We start from the raw sequence: 8,020 nt of genomic DNA on the forward strand, positions 1-8,020 counted from the left end.
AGCTGCTCTGACTGTAGGCAGGGAGGAAAGTGTTTCCCGGGAGTTTTTGCTTTCAGTAGTACTGCCCTCTCCAACTATACCAGAGGTGCTGTAGGCTTGCAGGACCCCTGGTGCTCATGTGTAAGCCTCCCCAACATAAGTTAAGGTGCTGCATGCCCCTCTAGGCCCTGTTGTAAAGCTGAGTGCTTCAGATGTGGAGCTGGGCCTGGGGCAGACACACTGGTCCTAGAGCTGTCATGACCCAAAGAAGCCCCAGAGTCCATGAATGGAAATGGGTCGGGAGAGGAGTTAGCAAAAGGTGAACTGTGCCTGGTGCTGCACATCCAGTGATGGCTCCAGAGCTAGAAGTAGTGGTTGTGCAAATGGGAAAAGGACCTGAGGTGCCACCCAAGGTTGGGTGGGTGCTAACAGAGATATCAAAGATGGACATGGGGGGTCCCATGTATGCAAAATCTGATGGCATTATGCTCCCATTGGGTGTCTGGGCTGCAGTAGAGGCTCAGTTTAGAGCTTGTACTGAGATTTTACGTTTCTCAAAGGGTAAATGTTATCAAATATGTCAGGGGATCCTGCCACGGGAAGGCTAGAAAGGCAACATGGTAGCCATATTGATTTCATCAGAGTCAAAGGCAGGCTTGACTGCCCCATTGGCCAAGGTCCTAGCTACTAGAAAACAGACAATTGCTGAAGTAGTGATAAGTATGCTGGTGCAGACAGGGATCCTAGGAAGACTGACTCTTTGCTGCTGCCCTTTAGGAGCTCTGAATGTGACTGAGAGGTGGCTTCTGGGCTAAAGGAAAGGTTCAAAGTGGGGTAGGGATGTTTACCATAAACATAGGTGTGTTAGTGGAGACTGCCTTTTGCAGGGGGCTGTCCGCTCCACACTGCAGTGAGCTGCTCAAATGGGAGTTCCAAGACCAAAGGAAACCTACCCAGAGCTTGAGTCTTCCAGGCTAACCCTGAATCTTGGGGTGACCAGGAGATGAGACCCAGGGAATAGCGAGTGGTGTCCATGTTGGTCATTCAAAGTTCAAAACAGGCTGGAAGGTCAAGTCTGCAGGTGGGTTGACTGGGCAGTGGAAGTGATAAGGTTGGCCAGTTAATGATGGGTTGGTATATTCATCTGTCTTCACACTGCTATAAAGAACTATGTGGGGCTGAGTAATTTATAAACAAAAGAGGTTTAATTAACTCACGGTTCCACATGGCTGGAGGCCACAGGAAACTTACAATCATGGCAGAAGGCAAAGGGGAAGCAAGGCAAGTCTTACTTGGCGGCAGGAGAGAGAGTGCAGGGGAAACTGCCACTTATAAACCACCACATCTCATGAGAATTCCCTCACTATCACGAGAACAGCATGGGGGAAACCACCCCTACAATCCAATCACCTCCCACCAGGTCCCTCCCTCCACACGTGGGGATTACAATTCAAAATGAGATTTGGGTGGGGACATAGAGCCAAACCGTGTCAATTAGTCAGTGAAGACCGAGGTACCTGTAGAAGTGAGGGAGGAGCACAGTGGTCTGGATGAACCAGTGGGGTGATAGTCAGGGGACTGGCATTCAGTGAGGCCGGGGGAGAAGCTTGCTAAAAGCATTGCTGTTGAAAAGCAGGGCATACGTATCTGATATTGAGGATGTAGAATGCAATTTGGAGATGCTTCCTAGCTAGCTACTCTTCCAAGGAAAACCATGCACTCTTCAGCCTGGTGTTTGTGATGCACCACTGGGCTACATTATAGAGGGTGCACTGCAAAGGAAGTGAAGAAAAGTCACCAGCAGGCAAAGGTGGAAGCCCAGGGGCCTTTCCCCAGTGAGACTTTCTGGCTGTTCCTTTGGAACTTCCACCTGCTAGTTGCAGATGTTTGCCACTGGATGGGGCCCCATGCTATGTGGGAACTGTTCAGGACTGTGGGTACTTAGTTCCAGCAGAGTTGGCTCCACCAGGGCACCAGGTCTGCAGGCTTCTCAACTTCTGGCCTGGAGGGGCAGCTTCAGCAACCAGTGCCTGGGAGTCCACTAGCCCTTTCTCTCTGAGTCACTTGAGGGCAGAATCTGCTCAAAGTCAGAGGGCTGGAGCAACCTGGATTGTGCCAGAGTGAGGGCCCAGCTCACTGGAGGTCAGAGTAAGAAAGTCAGAGATGGAAAGAGAAAGAGTTTTGCTCTGTCTCTTGCAGATACTGAGGCACTCAGGAGGCCCAGGATGGCAGCAGCAAGGCATGTGCTAAAGTGGGGAAGGAGTGACTAAGTGGCATGGGTGCAACTTATCCCAGCCTCTTCCTTTTAGGCAGCCACCACAGAGGATATCTGTTTACCCCCATACCCTACCCCACCTCCATGCTGGTAGATATAGTCTGGGGATACCGTTTTTTAAAATAAAAAAAAAAATAACAAAACAGGATCTGTCTATCACCTTTCCAAACCCTGAAGCAAAATGAGCCTTCTTTGTGGCCACCTTGGAAAAGCCTGAGTCCTCAGCATCACTTGGGATACAAAGTGTTCTGAGGTGGGGGCAGAGTGCCTTCCTGCCCAGATCCCATACTCCACAACATCTCTTCCTGGCAGACAGGTTCCTCTTAAATTCCTTTGGCAAATTTAGTTTCACTTCCTTTTGCAACTTTAGAACCTTTCTCAGGTCAGTCATAAGGTTGTGGAGAAGCCAGGATTTGAACCCATTCTGTCTGATTCCAGAGCTCATGCATTAACCACCTGACTGTGGTGCCTCCTCATCACATGTGCATCAAGTATTATCATTTTTACAGTTCTCAGAGTACTTAGCACCATGCACATCTGTAATAAGTACAGCCACTGCCTACAGGGAGGTATAAAAGTTCAACTCATAAAGGACCCACAGGCCACAATGGGTTCCAGTATCCTTAAAAGATCTGGGACAGAGATCAACAATTGTCAGCAGAACCCCATTAGGCATTTGTCTTCTCACTGAGTCTTGCAGCAAACCACACAACTGTCTATAACCTATCTGCTCCCAGATGCAAGAACACAAGTTGCTCATCAGTTGCAGGATCCACTCTAGTATAAAAGCTGTGTGTCTCAAAGCATAATTCCTTATGATTATTTCATAGCTCTGCTTTTGCCTTGAGACAAAAGAAATTTCCTTCAATTCCTACTTTGCTGAGATATTGTTTTTTGAAAAGGATGTTAATTAAATCTTGTCAATCACTTTTCCCACCTCTCTGAGATATTTACCTGGCTTTTATCCTTTATTCTCTTAGTATGGTAAATTACATTGATTGACTTTAAATATTAAACCAACCTTGAATTCCAGGAACAAACTCCATTTGGTCATGCTAGAACAACCTTTTGTATTTGGTTAGATTTGATTTCCTGAAGTGGTGCTAAAGATGTTCATATCTATGTCTGTGAGGGATATTAATCTGTACATTTTTATTACTATTTTCTGGTGTTATGGTAATGCTAGTCTCACAGAATGAATTAGGAAAAGTTTCCTCCTTCTCTATTTTCTGAGAGTTTGTGTGGCACTGGTAAAATATTTTCTGTATATGTTTGACATTATTCACCAGGAAAATTATTTGTACCTACAAGTTCTTTCCTGGAAAGATGTTAGTAATCACTTATTATCATTTCATTGTCTGTCAGATCTGTGGCAGTGCTTTTTTCTCTGCTATTAGTAATTTAAATTTTCCCTTATTTCTTGATCAGTTTTGGCAGACATTTATCAATTTTATTAATCTCTTTTAAAAATCCATATTTAGCTTTGTTAATCTTCTCTATTACATACTTTTCATTTCTACTCTTATGATTACTATTTATTTCTACTTTGAATTTAGCCCATTTTTCTATTTGTCTAATTTTAGGATTTAAAATTCAATCATTATTTTTAGATTTTTTAAAAAATATAAACACTTAAAGTTGCAATATTACGTTAGGCACTGTTTTGACTGCATTCCACAAGTTTTTATTTGTCATGTTTTAATTACTATTCAGCTCAAAATACTTCTAATGCTCCTTGTCATTTCTTCTTTGACCCATTGGTTATATAAAGGTACATTTTGCTTTATTTCTAAATATGTGAAGACTTTCTAGATATCTCAGTTATTTATTACTACTTTAATTTTATTGTGGTCAGAGAAAATACACTGTATGTGTTGAATCTTTTTGAAATTTCTTGAGACTTATTTTTTGACCCAGTGTATGTTTGCCCTCATGAACATTCCATAGTCACTAGAAAAAGAACGTGTGTTCAAATAATGTTGGATATAGTGTTATACAAATGCCATTAAATCAAGATAAATCTTTTGCACTTTTGTTTTTTGCCTGCTTGTTCTAACAATAAGTGAGAAAGAAGTGTTAATATCTCCAATTGTGATTGTAATTTGACTGTTAAGTTTGGTCAGTATTTGCCTGTTGAAATTCTGCTATTAGAACATAAACATTTAAGATATTTATATCTTCCCGAGAGATGCTAAAGAAAAGTGTAAAAAACAAAAGCCATTCTTATGTACATCAGAATATATGGACAAAAGCTTTCACAGCAGCATCATTATTGCAAATAAGTGAAAGCAATACAAAGGCACATCAGCAAAAGACTGGACAGATAAATTTTTCCTTCAATGGCAATGAAAATGGATGTTACAGAGATACATGGATACATGGAGTACCCTGAGTTAATCTTACATTTATTTTGTGGAAGATATCAAACCAAACAGAGCACATATTATTCCATTCATGTAAAGGTCAGTAATAGCCACATATAAACTACAGTTTGGAGATTCATACACAATGGAAAAAACTATTTAAAAAGATAGTACTGATTTTAAAAATCGGATGTTGAATTCATCTGAGTGTTGAGGGAGGAGCACATTGTGATCCAGACAGACCACTCAGGACTCTGAGCACAGTGATACCCTGTATTGCCTTCAGTGGTAGTTACATCAGTATCAACTTAAGAAAAATTTATTAAAATCTACATAAATAATAATTTTCTATATGTATGCTATATTTCCTAATGCTAGGAAATGAATTGTGTCTCCCCAAAATGTATATGTTGAAGTCCTAGCCCCCAGCACCTCAGAATGTGACCACATTTGGAGATAGAACCTTTTTTTTTTGGAGACACAGTTGCCCAGACTAGGGTGTAGTGGCATGATCTCGGCTCACTGACCTCTGCCTCCTGGTTCAAACAACTCTCATGCCTCAGCCTCCTGAGTAGCTGGGATTACAGGTGTGTGCCACTGTATATGGCTAATTTTTGTATTTTTAGTAGAGATAGTAGATGCCATGCATAAATACCAATTCCCTCCAAATTGATCTATTTCTCAATCTACAAATATTCTATTGGTGATCTCATCCAAGGTCATGGCTTTACCATGGCAAATACCATTACAAGCCCCAAAATTATATGTATAGCTCCATCCCAGGCTTGTCTTCCAAACTCCATGGTCATATATCTAATATTGTATTTCTTCTTGTCTTCTCTTTGTATTTGTGTAGAAATAAAATAAAAAAATTTAAAAGGGAAAGAATATTGTATTTGTGACCTATTTTTAGATGTCTAGTAGACATTACAGATCCAACATCTTTACCTCTGTTATGATTTTTGTTATGGTTTATTTCTATTTGGTCTTGAGATCCCTCTGTTGGAGTGGCTATTGGCCAAGACAGCCACTCTCTAGGAGAACCCTGACCAGGTGGAAGTTACATTCAGGAGTGTGTCAGGTGAGACACAATGAGGAAGTGAAACCAAGACGCATGAAACAGAATAAATGTATTATGCACAGGTCCCAGAAACATTAGGTTTGCCAATGGCAGGGGAGGGAGAGGCAACAGGATGTCTGGAGGCAAAAGGAGCTCAACTACCAGGTGCAGGGGGTGGGGAGGGGGTGGTGGAGGGGAGAAGGACCTGTGGGATTAGACCTCTGCCAAGGTGCATGGGCCTTAAGGTCATGTATTAGTCCATTCTTACATTGCTTTAAAGAACTACCTGAGATTAGGTAATTTATAAAGAAAAGAGGTTTCATTGACCCACAGTTCTGTAGCTGTACAGGAAGCATGACTGGAAGGCCTCAGGAAACTTACAATCATGGTAGGAGGTGGAGGGGAAGCAGGTCTGCCTTACATTGCTGGAAAAGGAGGAAGAGAGCAAAGGGGAAGGTGCCACACACTTTGAAACAACCAGGTCTCATGAGCACTCACAACAGCAAGGGGGAAGTTCCCCCCAACACATGATCCAATCACCTCCCACCAGGCCCCTCCTCCAACACTGGGGATTACAATTTGACATGAGATTTGGTCAGGGAGGGACACAAATCCAAACCCTATCAGGTCCATTATCCCTATGCTTTCTTGTGGGGGTTGTGAATTGGCTAGTTTAAAGAAAGCACATGCAAAATGGGGAGTTACATGACTCTGGTGTTAACCATTAGGTTCTATTCACATCTGATCTGAGGTCACACCTCATAGGGGACCATGAGAGAGAAAGAAAGAGAAGAAGTGTGAGTCTGGCTGGAAATGGTGGTGAGGAGAGATACAACACCCTTAATGACTACACATGCCCAGACAACTGATGGCAGCCCACAGTGAGGGCAGGGTGGCCCAGGTAGCCCTATGCTCAAGGCATAGCCCTATGCTTAGGGTATAGCCCAGGGGCCCCCATGCTCTCTACCAATGCATGTCTATCCACAACACTGCAGAGATCTGGTGCTGACCCAGGCTGGACTTGAGTCCCCCACTTCCTGCCCAAAAGTCTAGTCCCTACCATTTACTCAGGAAGTCATTCAGGATCTCAGCCCAGAGGACTAAGTCTTGATCTTTCACTCCATAGGTTGGGTTTCCACTATTCCCTTCACAGGCTGTGTACTCTCTTGGCCAAGGAGAACTTTTGCAAGCAGCTGCCATGAACTTGCAGGCTCACTAGTGTTATAGGACAAAGAGGTTTTCATGTGCTTGCCGGGCAGTAACAGCTCCATTACCCTGAGACAGCAGCGTTTGCAGCAGAGAAAGAGTTTATCAATTACAGGGCACCAGGAAAGGAGATGGGAGGAGACTCTCAAATCCACCTCCCTAGAAGTTCTGGGCTGGGATTTTTAAGACCATGGAGTGCAAGGGGCTGGAGAATTGGGGCCACTGACTGGTTGGGGTTAGGGAGACAAAATCATCAGGATGTGGAAATTGCATTCTTTGGTGAGTCAGCTCCTGTGGCATCCTTCAGACCAGCTGAGTCAGTAGCTTCATTGGTATGCAGGACCTCAAGAAATATCTCAAAGGGGAAAACGTAATGTTTCTTAATGTTCAAGTTGTTATCTATGGAGTAGTTAAGGGGAATTATAATCTTGTAACAGGGTTCACAGGTGTCTGAGTCTTTGAATGCAAGGAATTTTTAGCTTATCTATGGTGGCAGATATCACAAAAATCATGCAAGGACCTTTTTCCTTTTTTTTTTTTTTTTTTTTTTTTTTTGCTCATAGGCTATCATTAGTGTTAGTGTATTTTACATGTTGCCCAAGACAATTCTTCTTCCAATGTGGCCCAGGAAGCCAAAAGGTTGAACCCACATTGTTTGAAGACAATCAGCACAAAATAACTATAAGAAAGTGGGTCAGAGAGCAAGATGATGGAATGATTAATGTTGAATGTGCTGCAACCTTGGCTTATTTTCATTTCTCCCTTCTTCCCTGATACAGTTTTTAAAGTTTATAGGAGTGGTTTCACTAACCTGAGAGATTTCCACCCATGGCTTCTCCAGCAGATTCTCACTCTAAAGGTTGGAGAGCAGAGGATCTTGCTGGGCAACTCCCCAAGAAAACCAGAAAATTTTAGCACCACCCTTGTCCACTTGATTCTGGGCAGCCCAATATCACTCTTCTGCCTTCCCTATCGTGGCCCTATCTGGAGGCTTTTTTCTCTTCTCCCTAACGGAGCATACTGAAATTCACAGAACTGACTCTAACTGTTCAGGCCACAGTCACTTGAAGATCAGTAAGGTAATTAGTTTCCAGCTATGCGTGGCCATACTTTGGGTGTCAGTAACACTACGGAATG

This window comes from Chlorocebus sabaeus, chromosome 6 (assembly GCF_047675955.1).
Source record: "Chlorocebus sabaeus isolate Y175 chromosome 6, mChlSab1.0.hap1, whole genome shotgun sequence".
Taxonomy (NCBI): domain Eukaryota; kingdom Metazoa; phylum Chordata; class Mammalia; order Primates; family Cercopithecidae; genus Chlorocebus; species Chlorocebus sabaeus.